Source organism: Rhipicephalus microplus, chromosome 6, assembly GCF_043290135.1.
Source record: "Rhipicephalus microplus isolate Deutch F79 chromosome 6, USDA_Rmic, whole genome shotgun sequence".
Lineage (NCBI taxonomy): Eukaryota > Metazoa > Arthropoda > Arachnida > Ixodida > Ixodidae > Rhipicephalus > Rhipicephalus microplus.
The window spans coordinates 196337487-196355023 of NC_134705.1; the positions used below are offsets into that span (position 1 = coordinate 196337487).

General features: G+C 46.6%; 1 protein-coding gene across 1 annotated transcript in view; it reads right to left on the bottom strand.

Moving 5' to 3' along the window:
* The window catches only part of LOC119166845 (A-type potassium channel modulatory protein KCNIP1), a 242545-nt gene that overhangs the window by 12308 nt on the left and 212700 nt on the right, over positions 1-17537 (bottom strand). The gene's annotated exons all lie outside the window — the stretch shown is intronic.

Genomic DNA, 17537 nt, shown 5'->3' on the forward strand with positions numbered 1-17537 from the left:
TTGTCATTGCGATAACGACCTATCTTCGGAAGCGAGTGCTTGTACTATATAACATGACAGTCCAGAAAGGTGATAGGACCCTGTTGAAGGCTCGACAGTCAAAGAACCAGGACACGCAATGCATATTGTCCTTTCGATTGGCCTATAAACTAGCACGATGTCCTTATCAGAAAATAAGAAAAACCAGAAGCCCGATCGGGAAAACGGGGCCAAGTGAAGCTTTCCTACTTTTCTTCTTCCATGCTCTTCTATGATATTGCGCAATGCTCCTAATTTTTTTCCCTTCCTGAGTGCCGCAAATTGAGCCTGTTGCTTCAAATACCAACAACGGTGATGCGCGAAATAAGGAAAGAAAACAGTGAAGTGAGGACACGCGAAATGACAAGTTACTGCAATAAACAATCACACACTGGCGCATCAGAATCTGCTGGTTGGCGATGAAGTCGCGATTGAGAGACCATCAGTTATTGGAAAATGGCGTATACAAATATGCATGTCGCCGGTGCACTTTTGGAGGCCATTTTCGTGTGAAATAGCCGGGGTGGGATTTCACGAGTATGCAAGTGCCACACAAATTTGTGACGTATGACGAGCTTTCTTTAAATGCTACTGTGCACAAATCGATGGCATGAATTACTTGACGTATTAAAACATCGCAATTTCAGAGGTATCTGGCTTACTTATAACAGCGCGTTAAAAAAAGAAACAACATACACTAAAAAAAAGAAGCCTCCGTTTATATTACCCAACATGGAGCGTGGTATGATTACGCAAGAAGTGGGCGTGTCAGCACAACTGTCGTCACCCAATCACATGTACGAGCTATCAGCTTACTTTTGTGACGTCACCATCCATGCTTACGTACGCAGCGCTGATGAAAGCTATATACACAGCACCGTGTATATATATAGTTCATCTGTAGTTATTTTAGTCATGGAGCTTCGTAACAGTACAATGCAGGGAAATATTGGCGCCAGTTTTAATGGAAGCGGAAAGACATGATGCTTTAGCCAGCCCCAAAATGACGGGCGGTACATGAATTTGCTTAAACTTCATTCTTTCGGTTCCACGTGTCTTGAAGACGAGGCAAATTCATACACCACTCGTAATTCTCATCGTGGTTAGGCAATCGGAGGGCCTCACTTCCTGCTAGCCAATATACTAAGAAACTCTCACTACAGTGACTACGACCACTGCAATGCTTTGACCATGAAAAATAGCTCACTGCGTTACCTAGAGTTTCGGAAAGTGAGCAGCTTTATCTTATCTACGTTGCTCCCCTTCCCTCAATTCCGGTGCGCCATGCCTCGTGTACATAGATAAGCTGGAAACCACAATTATCGCCGTCTCAGTCTCCCTATACCATTCTACAAACACATAGACTCAATGAACTGCGCGATTTCCGTTTCGAAACGACCCACCCGAAAGTGTGCCATTAGGCGTAGCCGTCGAAATACGACGACAATCTTCCGACCCACCAACCATCAGTGCATCGCTGCGCCCGAGTAAGTAGATATAGTCGCATTCCGAGAGCACTTCGATGCCGATAATACAGGCAATCACGCGTCACGTCGAAAGAGAGACCGCCCCAGCTATGCACTTTCTTCCAGAGGAAATCGATACTTCCTCTTTCACTCACTCTCAAAAAAGAAAAGAAAAGCTTTGCTCTGAGCCCTCGTATCGTAATGGTGCGGTGTTGAGACGCAAGCCATACGTGCGTGTGTTTTGTGTGTTTGCGTGAGGGTGGGGTAACCTTTAACGACACTCTGAATGATACGCCGCGTTGCGATATATAAGATTAGCAGTGTGCTCTCTTTGTTTTCTCTCTTCGTCTCTCGAAGTCCCGCTCTTATGCTCTCTATTCGGAGACCTTACTTGAGAGACCTCTGTTGACGTGACGGGACGCACAAAGTGAAAGTGCGTTGGAAGACAACATAGGCACGGAGGAGTTGGTGGAGAGGATGATGCGAAGTGGGGAAAGGAAGGGCCATTAGTCAAGGTGGGAGGGGGGGGGGCGCAATTAGGAATCGCGATCACCGAAATAACTCGAGTGCTGCCCGCACGCGCATTAATTTGGACTGATAGGCACACTGGTGCTCCAACATAGGCGGAACGTTTCGGGCTTATAAGTGAATGCGCTTTAGGAGATGCGAGAAAACGAGAACGTGGAAAGAAGGATCGCATAGGGGAAGAGAGAATGCCCATTGCTTCTTGGAAGATCACCCAAATGGGCCTGAGCCTTCTATTACGAATGAGAGCACCGAGTAGGGGCGAGCGTTAGTAACAGACTCTTTGTACAACAAAGAAGCTCCTTTACGCTCCATAGCGCAATCCTCGGCCTAGCGGAGCAGCGGGGGCAGATTAGGAGTTGTTACGTATATTGTATAAGGACTGTGGATCAGTGCTGCTGTTTGCATAATTGTTTTCTCTGCTGCGCCTACATATTTATCTCATACATATCTTGAAGACAATCTCTTTATAGGTTCACAGATGTTTATGTATCTGGGTGTGGCGGTGTTTGGCTTCTGAACGAAAAAATATGGAAATATCTAGTAGGTGGTCCTGTAACATAACATCTACTACACCGAATTTGCCAGCGTATACTACCTGCTTACTGACATGCTTTGGCCGCAAATAACACACACGCAAAGTAAAGAAACACTCAACGACAAGCACAAGCGGCACTTCCAACTAAAGTAGACTGCACATGTCTGTATGTTGTTCCTTAAGTCTGGATTTGCGCGCGGTCTACTTTAGTTGAAGTGCCGCTTGTGCTTGTCTTTGAGTGTTTCTTTACTTTGTGTCTGTGTTATTTGCGGCCAAAGCATGTCAGTAAGCAAATACCAACTAGGCCAACAATCAGTATTGTTACAATATACTGCCTGTCTTCGTTAGCACGCGCTAATGTTAGCTACAGCGGTGGCTGAGCGCCGGCAAAAGTTGGTTTAATGATTGGTAAAATTGGCAAATGATGTCTCATTGGATAAAGAATGGTACTGAACGTTACCTGGCGTTCTCTAAATGATTGAAAAAAAAAGAACTGGCTAGTGGTGACTTGTACAGGATAAAGAATGGTACTAAACGTTATCTACTGTTGACTTATGTTGCCCATGCAGTGTCATAATACCAACGTTATACATACGCAATGCCAACCCAATAATTTAGTTTGGCTCATCTGATAAGCCGTGCACCCTGATTTCATCATGAAACATGATAGTGTAATAAATAATATAAATATTGAATTTGACTAAATAAAATAATTTAAATTATAAATTCATTCATTCATCCGACCACCAACTCTTTCTTGCACTGCGGGCACGTTTTTGAGAACATGCTCTCAAGTCTCGATTTTTCACTTTCTTTCTTTCTTTCTTTCTTTCTTTCTTTCTTTCTTTCTTTCTTTCTTTCTTTCCTTCTTTCTTTCTTTCTTCCCTTCTTTCTTTCTTTCTTTCTTTCTTCCATTCTTTCTTTCTTTCAAACACTACGTAATCGCAAGCAGAAATGTTCAACCTGTTTTATTCGTTCACCAACTATCACCTTGCAAACGATCACGCCATGATAGAGTGAGGAAGAGAGAGAATCGATTCAGGGAAAGACTCGTAGGTCAACCAGACGAACGTACGGTCTATCACCCCTCGTGAAGCTGAAAGAATCGTAGAGAAAAGAGAGAGAGAACTGCACGCGCTGGAAAAGACTCGCGTACAGATGAACTGCGCAATCGGTCACCGTGGAAGCAGTGCTCTTCTACGACATAAGCACATCACGGGGTGGGAATGCGAAAGTTTTTTGCAAGGCTCGCAAATCACCAAGAAAACTTGCGACGGGGACACGGGTGACAACGGCTTGGCGGTGAAAAAAAAGCCCCATTCCGGACGCCGTTGCCGCATTTCGCAAAGTGCACGCGCCGGCGATTGCGTTAGAGTGTCAGCGTTTTTCTCGGTGACTGCCAGCCATTACGTTTACAAGCTGTGGTCGGCCGTATAGTTTTCGCTTGGGCGCATTAGCCCGGCAGCTGTCGCGAATTCTCGGGAGGCCATGGAAGGAATACATTGTGTAGGTGAGGCGAGAGGTAATGGAAGTGAAAAGGCGGAGGGGGAACGAGCAGTTAACTCACTTAATTAAAGCGCGCCGCCACCTGCCTCACCTGCAAGATGGCGCTTCCCGATGGTAGGAGTTACAAATGATCGCGAAAGAAAACGCGTATACTCGCGACAGGCGAAGTTTTCGGGTCGAACGAAAATACAGAAAATGAGAGTGCTGTATGCAGTGTCGTCCTCGTGTGAGGGTATTTCCAGGGTTCCCTTTTTTTCCTTCTTTTTCTGAGAGTGCCATAACAGTAAACCGGGTTGCGTTAGACTGTAAGTAACGATCGTTACGACAAAACGTAACGACTGAGCTGTCACATCCAGATAGAGTTGCAGTTGATACGAAGCTACAGCCGACGTAAGAAGTTTTAGAGGCCATTAGGTACGAGAAAACATTTAATTTACCAGCAATTTGCGAATGTATTCGCTCGAACTGCACAGGTACGCCCACGCACTTTTAAAATAATGTCGGGGAAGCATTCACCACTGGACACGGTAGCGTCTAATATGTGCGAGAAGCGATGAGATTTCTATACATCGTGAGTAGAAGTAGAGGGCATTGTGATGCGTGATCGCGATACGCTACGCTGTCTGCTCGGAGATGCATACGCGCTCCTAGCTTTATCTGCACGCTCGTGCGTTCAGACAGCCGGTGCGACGCCGATCTTATTTTCGGTAATTTCGTCGCTTTTCGCTTACATTATCCCTGTATCCTAGAGTGGATACTCATGCGATATTAAAAAAATGCAAGGCTGTCCTATCAACTTCAAATGAAACCTGAAAAGCAGTAAGCTTTCGAAAGCAGATACAGTACGCGCCCTCCAGTCGTCACCGTTGATAGGCGCGCGCCTGTAAACAATCGCGAAAGGCGGCATGCAGTGTCGCACTCGCCAAAGCAACAGTTTTACCGAAGCTATGTATACGTGTGATAACGACGAGCTACGCCATATTGGGAGAGGTCTTCGCTTTATCTCAAACAACCTGGGGCTCTTTAACGTGCGCAGAAATCTAAACTCGCCGTTGTCACTTTTAGATCTAGTGTGAATGCGACCATCTTAGCCGGGGCTGAGTGAACTCAAGATGTCATTAGGTCAACTTTCCAATCTTCGCTTCACTTGCGTTTCTCTCTCTGTCTTGTTTCCCCAAGATCAATCAAGTTATCGCCATCTCAGCGTCTCGTGTGCTGCACCCAACTACCAGGCCAGCGAGTCGGTTATTTCCCTTTGAGCTCAGCCCCGCGATCGACAGAAGGGGCGGGTAATTTCGAGCAGCGTACCCAGAGTTATAAAAGGAGCGCCGACTGAGTCCGACTAACGGGCGCTCACTGGTGTGAGGAATGAATAAACCATGGGAGGTGGAAATGAACGACGTCTCAATTATAGACGGGGCGCGCGAGTTATTAATTATGGCGCAAACGTCCGACAGAGAGAGAGAGGCTTCCGTCTGTCGCATGCACGGCGTGGATTTCGGTAACGCCGCCATAGGCACAAGCGCATGTACGGCGTTCTAATTTGTATGCGCGGATTTGCGCAATATCCTACAAAGGCTAAACGAAGAGACATATATGCATAAAAAAATGGACGATTGCGGGGAGGGGAAAGCTTGCTGGCTCTATAGAAGAGAGAGTCGAGAGGAGAGGTCATCCTATGAGATAATCAAAGAAGGATGGATGGATGCTACAATCCTCTCCTCTGTAACGGTGCCGTAGAGCTCAAAATAAAAAAAAGATGACTTTTTAAAAGTACCGACCTGAGGCGGTGTCTTTCAACTAAATTATCCTGCTTATATATATAAGAAAACATATTCACAGCCCAACTTTCCGCTCCTTACGGCGAAGTGACCTTACCTTACTCTCTCTGCTTTTCTAGCGTCAATACTCTAATTATCTTCTATAAAATACATGTCCGTGTTTTAATTGTTGTCCATAAAACCTAAGGCTTCAGTACGCCCATGCCAAAGCATACGCCCGTTTGGATATTTCAACGTTCAATTAAAACTTAGTCCGTCTCTTTTTGAGCTTCCCCACAGCACACAGCCTTAAGCACCACATCGGGGCGCCTACATCTATACCAGAAAAAAGAAAAGAAAAGTGGCCAGGGTGCCCGGTGGCACATGGAATCGAACCCAGTACCTCTCGCACTGGACGCGGACGCACTATCTATTCACCACTACCAATACTGAAGCATAGGCTCATTTTAGAGGCGAAGCTTCTTAAAGCGGCACCCGTTCGTCCCTCGTAGTCGTAGTCGTAGTGTGTAACAAGTGTTACATTTTGACCTGCAAGGTGGTGCCGGTGGGAGATTTCTCCTGTGCTTTGTTTAACAATAAAAAGTTCGCGGCGTGCGCGTTAACTAAAAGCCGAATGTTCCTGTCTCTCATTCCCCATTAGCAGCCATTGGCATGTTCCAGTAGGAAACGTTAGTAGAAGTAGAAGTGTTAAAAGCCGACTTTTGCTGTCTCTCATTTCCAGTAGCGGCCATTGTTTACCTCCAAGGTAGTGCCTGGTGAGATTTCTCCTGTACATGTGATTAAACAATAAAAAATTTTTGTTCAAAACGCCGTTGATTGATGACATAAACCAACGAAAGACACCAGGTGCTCTAAAAGCAAAACGAAAAGACGCCAGATGTTTCTAAAGAAAAACAAAAAGAAGACGCCAGCTGCTCAACGAAAGACGCCAGGTGTTTTTTTTTTATCGGGCGAATAAACGGAAGAAAATTTCACGGTATTACTTCCAGGAGCTTCGCCCAATCTCATTATCATTTACCTCGTGGATCTGCCGTCAATTTTTTTTCCCGTCACAGGTGGAGGAAGGGTTCGTATTACACTTAGGCAAGCAGCTTCCTCACCATCTACGCGCGAGAGCTCCGAGGATCCGAGCGGCCTGGACGACAACGTAACGCAAAGGCCTGACCACACGTATTAGTTGAACGCGTTAGCGCGTAGGTGTTTTTACGCGGCGCCAGGCCCTCTCCCTACGAAGAAAGAGAGCGCAAGGCTACGCGAAGTTGCGCGCCTTTTCTCTCCGTGGGGAGAGGGTGTGGTGCTGCGTCAAAAAAAAAAAATGACAGCATATTCACGGAGTGAATGATGGAGAGTGGGGCGAAGCATTCGTCCGTCCATGCGTCCGTCTGTGTGATCGTCCATGCGTCTGTTCGTGCGCCCGTCCCTGCGTTCGTTCATGCATCCGCCCCTGCGTCCGTTCATGCGTCCATCCATGCATCTGTCTCTGTGTCCATTCGTCCATCTATTCAACACTCCAAGTCCCACCATCTCGCATCTTTTTATCATATATTCCCCCGTATAGAAGCACCGCCATTCAATGGACATTCCAAGGACAAAACGAGAGGTGGCACACGCACACTTTCTTACGGCTTGCGCTTCGGATCTACTTCCCACCTTCAACCACCTTGAGTTCATGGTATATACTAGTTCACTGTATTCATGGCACTGCGGCCCAATGCTCGCTAAACCTTTCTAAAACCAAGGAGGTTACGCCCAGCGAGTATAACGTAGCAACCTTTTCCTGTCAGATAGTGCTCAATGTACATGCCAATGGCTGCTAATGGGGATCGCAGCGTGCGCGTTGACTAAAAGCCGAATGCTCCTGTCTCTCATCCCCCATTAGCAGCCATTGGCATATACATTGAGCACTATTTTTTATTGTTAAACAATGCACAGAAGAAATATCTCACCGGCACCACCTTGGAGGTCAAATGTTATACATATTTCGGGTATGTGCCACTAGTGGTTACATACGAGGGACGCACAAGCCACGCCATAAGGAGCTTCGCCCCTAAAAGCAAGCAAGGAGCCACGCGTTGACGCGCGTAAAGGATACATGTGGTCAGGCCTTAATGGTGACGTGGTGCGCTTCTTACAGGCTGGGAGCATTACTTCCCTCCCCATTCTTCCCGTGAACTCTCCTTGGCATAAATTGCGGGGTAGCAAACCACACGCTCTCGCGCCGATAGTTGGCCTTCGTGCCCAGGTCTTTTCCTTTTCTCCCTCTATTTCTCGCTTGCCTTGTCAAGAAGACGTTTTCCAGTCTAACACACGCCGGTTCATTCTGTATTATTTATTTATTTATTGGTACTGCAATCCCTTAAAGGGATTTCAACAGGTTGGTACAAAAGGCAAACATCAGCACATAACACCAGGCAAAAAGATGAAACAGCCTATCACACTTCACATAATAGGCAGCCATGTAACACAAAGCAAACAAATAACTACCACTTGCGTTTTACAGCGTAATCAAACTTAAAATCCGAGTTGAGGACGCCATCGACGGACCCGCAGACGTTCGCATCTCGGCCAAAGCTTCAGTCTGGCGGTCCAACGAAATCCCCCATCTTTTTTTTTGTTATTACTCAACAGAATGGCCGCGAAAGCTTAAGCCCCGCAGCCCAAACACCGTCCGATGCCTACGCAGCCAGAGAGCTCTCCTTGTTTCCAACGGCGCGGCAACACAAAACGGCGTACGATTGGCGCGCGCACTTCCAAAAATAAACGCCCACGAGACAAGGAACCCTTTAAGTGAGAATCCCCTAGCACAACACAAATACCATCGCGCGCCGTCGCATACATCAACTCAAATGTGTCCTGGGAAGCGGCGATAAGAGGACAGCCCCGTCCCGCCTCTTCGGTGGATTTGGAAATCGCCCGTCAGTTTGTGGCTCATGCATAGAAAGGAAATCCGCACCGCAAGAGCGCGCTGCATATGAATTTCTCCACTGCATTATCTTACTTGATTCAGTCTCGGCGAGCTGGTCGTGCACACGATATTTTAAGTCCATCGGCACGTTAAAAATATGGGCTTTTAGTTATGGTATTTGACAAGATCGTCCGAGAATGCCTTTTCGGGCGTCGCTGTTTTTTTTTTCAGTTTTTATTGATCAAGTATGTTGCATGTGATATTAAGGCGCGGGCTATGGACTAAACTCGTATAGACGCTTGCGGAGACAGCGTCCTTCAGAATTGTGGAAAAAATGCGAGACCTTTTTGTATTCGTAGAATTCACGGGCAAGGCGCTGATAATAAAGTGGAATTTTCGAGGATTATCAGCATTTCGAATACTCTATAGAGACTAGTGCAATCCTGTAGCTCTAAATCCTGCTCCACGCCGGTCGCCTCGTAATCTATATATAGCGAGTAGTGCCTGGTCAATGAATCAGTAACGTGGTTAAAATATTCTATTCCTAGTTTCGGAGTATAGCCTTCTTGGTTTGAATAAGTATCGGGATGCGAATCCGAACAAATGGGCTTCCATAACGCAGTTGAAAATGTGCGACTCCGAGATAGTTTAACGCCTAACTAGGATTTCGTATATCGGATTAGTCTGTACGCAGTTAACACGCACTGGGTTAATTTTTTTCCGTAGCGGACAACACGTTGACAAAAACAAAACTTTTCGGTAGTCTCCCATACTCTGTTGGAGATTAATAGATACGTCTTGACTCTCTTGAAGCTGGTGATAATCATTGATCACCATAATTAGTTAAGGGGGTTGGGCAAAAGCATCAGTAACAGCATGGTCATTACTATATAGTAATAAATAGACAAGCGAGTGGCATATGCAGAATTTTCAGGGGCGAAGCTCCTTAATGCGTTGATCTGTGCATCATCCGATGTATGTAAAAGTAGTAGTAGTAGTAGTAGTAGTAGTAGTAGTAGTAGTAGTAGTAGTAGTAGTAGTAGTAGTAGTAGTAGTAGTAATAATAATAATAGTAGTAGTAGTAGTAGTAGTAGTATTAAGAGTAGGTAGCCACCGGCGCCACATACCCACTCTAAAGCGGGTATGTGCCACCGGGGATGCGAGATGGGACATGGCGGTACTTGGAGTGTTCATTAGATGGACGCACGGACGACTGGGCAAGCAGATTAGTAGACGGATGGACGTATGGACGCACGAACAGACTGACAGACAGATGGACGGACTCAAGGACAGACGCATGGACAGACGGATGGACGCATGAACGGACGAACCAATGGTCCCGCGGTCGGACGGAAGCAAAAAACAGACGGATGGACGGACGGAAGCACGGACGGGCCGACGGATGCTTCGCCCCACTCATCATCATTCCCTCCGTAGATATGACGTGTTTTTTTTTCCCGGCGGGGGAAGGGGAGGGGTGCACGTGCACGGTTTGCTGCTACCTAGCTAGGCCACTGAGACAAGCAGAAAAAACAATAAAGTTTTCAAAAAAAACAGTATACTTGTCACATTATGGCCGTGAGACAGGTAGAATAAATTCTATAAATTCCATCACAAAGAATTAGTACATAAAATAACAGAGTACGGTGGCACAATAAAAGCTAAACAAACACGAAAGTATACGTATAAATGTATTGCAGTCCTGTTCAGTAACTATATCTTCGTGTAGATTACCAAAATCTAGCTCTATGCCCCTAAAGCTCTCACGTTGCTTCGTTGCTCATACTGCGCTTCTATGAAGTAATTTTTTTTTTGGAAAAGTACAGAGTGAGTGAGTGGAAGTGACATCTATGACCATCAGCGAGTAAGAGCTAACTAATGAACCTTCAACGCTAAACAGCACCCTGAGAACTATATTGTCATATTTTCACTGTCATAATTTCTTTATTAGTGGAGAAAGCAAGGTTGAAGTTTAATTTTTGATTTTCGCGCCGTAATCTCCGCGCGTGGCTTAAGAAATTATAAAATGTATTTTCGTATTTTCGCGACGTTGGCTGGATGAAATTTTTCTGAGACTTCGTATGCTTAGTTTGTGGCACCCGCAGATTACAATGTATTTCAGTTTTGTTGATTACAAGCTGCGGAGGACGCAGTAGACACCTTCAAAAATTGATTACGTCACAGTATTTGGTGCGGGAATCGCCAAGGTGGCATCTCCACGGGCCGTTTCTTTTCGCACGTTTTTCCTGTCTCTTTTGACAAGGCTTTTGTGGAGGGGGAAGTGGGGGAAGTGACTCCTAAATAAAAAAAATTGAGCCCCATAACCGTCTCTCAGGGGGAGGACACCTCCACAGTAGCTCACGAGGGGTGCGGGTAAGGAGGGATTAAAAGTATAGAATTGAAAGGTATAGAGATAGTGAGAGGGGGATGGAGAGAGCATGGCGCAGGGGAAAGACATCGGAAGCAAGGAGAAGATAGGAAAAATGGACACGGTCACAGGAGTCCGAGGACGAGGTACCACTCGGCGAGAGTTCTTGTCGGCGTCAGGAGATGGCGTAGGGCGAGCCCAGTCGACCAGAGCTCCGCTGTCATCGGAGATCGCGGGGGCACAACCGGTCGGCAAGCAATCCAGAGAGCGAGTGCCTTTGTAGACGCCCAACCAATTAGACAGTCGTTCTCGCCTCTTCTGTCGAGCCCAACTCTTGTTTGAAGTTTGGAAACAAAAGGCATCCGTGTCGGGCTACTTACATTGAAGTACACTACAAGTTGTACAGCCCGGCATTTTGAAAATTGCTCGCTACACCACGCTGTGCTTTGTTTAACAGATTACTACTGTATTTAAGGTTGTTGTTCACCTATTAACTGTGGCGCATACTGTGGAAGATCGGCCTAAAATTCAGTGGCCTTATAAACTATCATACATTTTTAGAGTAAAGGCAGTCATAGAATGATTAAATTGCAAATTGTTTATGAAATTTTTATGATTACGCACATGTACAAGACATGATGCTTTTTTTAGTAATAGATAATACCGGAACTAACACGCTGTTAAAAACAGATGAAATAAAATTTGAGCATGAGTCGACACAGAAAGATAATAGTACAGAGTGTTCGTTACTCGTTTTACTTCACAAATAAAATTCAACACAATCAAAGATAAACTATCGCACTGATGAACCCAGAAATATAGGTTTCAAAGAAAAAAATAGATCAGACAGATAAGCAGATAACAGATAAAATAATAATAATAATAATAATAATAATAATTCATTGAAACATCAACGCTTTCACGATATCACCTTTGCGTGGAATCCTTTGGCGGGGAAAGCCTTAACTTACGCTAGAATTGATTGCGTAAACGTCGCTAGCTCACAAGTTGATGATGATGATGCTCCTTGGAACATTGGCACGTACCCACTCTTGTGGATCGGCCATGAGTCGGGTGGATCATATCTACTGGAGTTTATGATGAATATTTAGTGAGAACTAATAATTTTGAGGAGATTTTTTTATGTAACGTTAATTATGAATGAGTGTTATTTTAAGTTGCACTATCTTGTGTAACCTCCCAGAGAGTGAAGATCTTTTGAGTAGGAAGGCTGAATAAAGAATTTTTAGTAGTTGATACACCTACCAAATTTATTCGAATCGCATATAAAATTTTCGACAGCTTTGAAAATATTCCTGTACAAGTGTCCCAGCACAGATGACACAAATAATAACAGAAAGGCAGACGTAACCAGTAGACCACATTGCCGCAATATAATTTCGGTGCTACGTTTTCGGTGCAAGAAAAAAAAAACGTCGGCAACTCAACAAGAAGTGTTCGTTCGTATCGAGTTCGTTGCAATAGGAGAAAATAGGGGAGATTGCCTACCCAATTCTGTGCATGTAAAAATTGAGATTTGGAATTATACAACGCCCATACTGGTTATTCCAACTTCAGCCCGTCTTGCTGCCCACCGTTTCCTGCTCCAAGAGAGCTGTTGGTGCAGAATGTCTGGTGATGAATCGAGACTTGGAGTAAGCACAGATAATGCATACTTTCTGAACCTTGTCGCAGTAACAAACACCGTAAAAGGAAGGAGAGAGAGAGAACTGGAGCTGCCAAGAAAGCTTTCGCCAAAGAGAACATTACAGAATAACTTCTCGTTCATAATCGCATCATTCGTCTTTACTGCATATAGCCGCTAAACATCAAGAGCACAGAGTTTCATACAATAAATATAATATTATTGTATGAAACTCCATGCTCAAGAGTAACAACAACTTTATGAGGGCTAGTTGGTTCATATTAGAAGAAAGGGAATAACAGCGCGAAATAAGGAACAAAGACGACGAAGTCGCACTCCTTTATTTATCTTTCAAGTCTGGCTTTTCGTATCCTTTTGCCTTTTCACTTTTTCATTTATGTACGTTACATGTCGTTCCCCTCGGACTTTTATTTTTCTCTCTTTTTAGGTAGTATTGTATTTTATATTGTTTATAAGCGCACAGAGTGGCAAATCCCCTTGCGGTTATGTGCCAAGACCTTATTGGTGACAAAACCAAAGAGAAAAGAACGCCACTGCGTCCGAGTCTCACCGCTAGAAGAAATTAAGGCGTTGCCGGCCCGCTAACCGTCGCCCGTAGCGAGGAGCCGAGGAGCCAACGCAGTCAGCGCTTGTCGCGTGGTGTTTTTTTTTCTTCGTCGTCCTTGTTCGTTATTGTTCGCTGTTATACTTTATTTGCTCTAAACTTCAAGTTGCACCAATTGGACCAACCGGAACGCGCAGACCGAGCGCGAGATCACGCGAACATAGGACACCGAGAACGATGAAAAAGACGACAGGCTTTATAAGCGAGCGTCGACTTCGCGACGTTCCATTGCACGTCATGACGAGCCAACGTTCGAACAAGCGTGACGGTGCATGCTCCTCCCATCATCGGCCTTCTTCGCACTCTGGTTCCTTCAGGCGAAGATTCGACGACCAGGCAGCCTACTCGGGGCCTCTAGGTCTTGGAACCACTTTTAGGAACACATCGTGCGAGGTCATCATCGCCAAGGCGGAGCGCGAAGACTGTCCTTTTTATGAGATCCCTCCGAGGGACCACCTCAACCCGATGGAAGTCTCCGTTAACGACGACCACACCAACTTCGCGAAGCACAGCGCGCTCTCGGAAGACCTGGAACACAAGCTCGGAGATGGCCGCTACGAACTCGAAGCCCTTTTCAGCGCGACGTGCGCCCGTTTCGTCATGCTGTGCCACAACCACCTGCACAATGTGGCCGCCCCGCACGTCGACCACAGGTGTCGACCACCGACTGAGTACTCCGACCCGACTCTGGCCCATTGGCGCTCGGTAAGCGAACTCGAGAACGACCCGGGACAACCTCGGTGCTGCGAGGGTTTCTTCGTGCCACCGCTCTCCGTCCTGACGGCCAACCGGCACACGCTGCCCCGTGACTCTGTCGTCTACGACGCCTCCTGCTACAGCCGCACCGTCATCAGCGACTGGAACCTGGCCTCCGAACGCGGATGGCTACGGCCGGCCTCGTTCACTGTCCACATGTGGGGGGCGGCGCTCGAATCCTTGATCACCATTCATGTCACTGACAAGGTGGGTCGACTACAGGTCACGCTGATCACGACATTCGGTCTTATAGGCTGTCGCATGGGTGTCTGCTTCACTGACACGTTTCTGAAGTTCGCGGCACTCCGCTTCGGCGTTGCTGCCTTCGTCTGCGGCTTGCAGCTGACCAGGTACCTGGTCCTGTCCGAGGTGACAGCTAGGACCCGGCGCACTCTATACTGCGTCGCGGCGACGGGCCTCTGCCTGACACTCAGTCCAGTCATTGTGTACGCCCTGACCGAGCTGAGTCGTTCCTGGGTTGCGACGCAGGCGATCGTCAAGCTGCCCACGACCCTGTTAGGCCTCGTCGTCGTCTACGTGGCCAAGGAGTCAGCGTGGTGTCTGCTCACGATGGTGGACGTGTCGCGGGCCGTTAACGCCACGTTCCTGACGGCGAGGCTTAGACGCGACAGCTGCCTGCACAACGCGCTCGCAGACTGGCATTTGCACACCTCACAGACTCGGCCGAAAGCCCTCCACAAGGTCAGGCACATGCGGATGGCCCAGGATAGCAGCTGCTGCCGGACATTTCAGTCGCGTCTTCTATGTCTTGTCGTCGCCGTCTTCTACTGGTGCTTGCTCAGCGCGATGCTCTCGTACTACAGCCATGTCATGATGCGCGCCCGCTTCAGCGGTGGTAGTGCGGAAGTTTTCTGGCTCAAATCGGCCACGGACATGCTCAAGATCCCTAGTTCCGTGGCCAGCTAGCTCTCCGTGTGGCGCCTGTGTCGGCGGTTTGCCCTTTGGCTTCTGCTTTGCCTGCCGAGCCTCATGGCCCGAATGGCCGCCGTAATGCGGGTGGTGCGTGGATACCATGACAACGCCGCCATCTTCCTGTACGGCCTGACGGGAGTCCTGGTCAACCAGTTCGTCATGCTCCTGTTCCCGTACAGCGTCGAAGTCTTCCCCACCGACACCAGGGGAGCGGCAGTGTCTGGGGCCAAGTTCTGCGGTCGGCTGGGCGCGCCATCAAAGCCGGTACTGAGGCGTCTCTTCCGCTTTGCAGGTTTAGGAGGAGGCACTGTGGCAGATGTAGCACTGCTAAGCCTAAAGGCGGATTTCGCTCGTTTCGGCGCGCTGTTGCTGCCTGCCACCATGTCGCTTGGAACGCTTAAGGAAGACTCTTGCACCGCCAAGCGTTCGATGCGCCCACCACCTGCCCCTGCTGAGACTCGAAAAGTCGGTGCGCGCTGAGGCGTTGCGATTGCAGCAACCGTGCACCGAACTGCGAAGTCCCCCGAGACTTGGCCATGGCTTCTTCTGCAATGCTGCGATTGGACGAGCGGGCGCCCTGTGGACAGGATTTGTCGCCGACTCGCAGCTAGAGTCGACATCAGCCACTTGAAGCGGACATTATCGTAGTTTATTTGTTCACCTAGGGCTCCGGGGATATTTATTAGGAACTCTTGCTGCGCACGAATAATTCAGGTATATTAGAACTTGTTTGGTATTTATGACGGAAGAATTAAACTGTGTATTAGCGACATGGTATTTTTATTTCAACGACGTTATCGTGACTATATTTCATTGACGCGATAACAAACTCATTCTCAAATTGAAGCCCATTTATGGGTAAATAATCGTAAACTTAATGCATCGTGCGAACAAGTCGACACACGTGTGCTTATCTTCGCACGAAATAACTGCGCGACTCGCAGAAGGCCTAGCAGTACGAGACTTCCCGGCATGGGCTCGACCTATACCTTTCTGCGCAATGAAGCTTCCATACATTTCAGTACACGTCCAATTTAGATAAGCGCGACTGAAATTTTCATACGTGAACAATTATTGAATAGCATGCATATTAAGAGCAGATTAGAGAGAAGCATCTGGTGAATATTCTGCTTCGCTCCCATAGCACGTGCGCCGATTTGTTCGGCATGTAGACGGTGAGGAAAAATGAGTTGGCGAAAAAAGATTGCGAGAAGGCTCCACCATCGAGGCACACTGACTGAATTTAGCGTAGCATTGTACAGTATCGTATAGCAAGGAGTTGGGACAAGGAACAGAAGGCGACACGAGATGTCAAGAGGAAAAAAAAAGGAAGGGAGCAAATGATAGCATTATTTCCAAAACTGGGGTGTGGGGCTGCTACGGGGCCCCGCGAGGTTAATTTTGGATGTTCGCAAAAGCCGTGCTTGAGAAACTAAATAAATTATTTTTAAGTTTTTTATTTAATAAATGTGAAGCATTTGTTGGCGAACTTCGGCGAGTTTGAGCGTATCTATCTATCTATCTATCTATCTATCTATCTATCTATCTATCTATCTATCTATCTATCTATCTATCTATCTATCTATCTATCTATCTATCAATCTATCAATCTATCAATCTATCTATCTATCTATCTATCTATCTATCTATCTATCTATCTATCTATCTATCTATCTATCTATCTATCTATCTATCTATCCGCCTACGACTTTTAGCTCTGCTGGCCGTTTCGATTATGGTATCAATACCAAACTCGGTATGACATAACATGACTGTATCAAGAACATATTTTACAAGTCATAATATGAAAATATTCACATGTATGCCGTGAGTGTCATGCTTTACATTTCCAGGACCTGCAGCTCTTGCGGTGGTTTCGTTCACATGGCATAATGCAAAACTGGTGTGGTATGACATGGTTGCATGGCGAACACAAGCGACAGACCCCAACATGGAAATTACAACATGCGTGTCATGTAACAACATGACTACATGGCATGCTAATGATGCGCTCGTGGCCGTTTCGCTAGCGTCACATCTACCAAATTTGGTATTACAGTACGCGAATGGATGACAAAGGTATGTGACTGGTGCAAACGTGATAGTCATAAGATGCGCGTCATGTAACAACATGACTACATGACACGCTCATGATGCGCTGGTAGCCATTTCGCTAGCTTCACATGTACCAAACTCGGTATTACGCGACGCGAACGGACGACATAGATAAATGACACATCCAAACATGATAATCACGTCATGCGTGTCATGTAACAACATTACTACATACCAGACTCTTGATGCGCTTGCGGCCGTTTCGCTAGCTTCGCAAATGCCAAATTTGGTATTACGGACGCTGATGAACAACGAAGGTATGTGACGAGTGCAAACAAAAATAATCATGAGATGCGTGTCATGTGAAAACATCACTACATGCCACAGGCAAGCCGCCAATACATTTCGACATGACG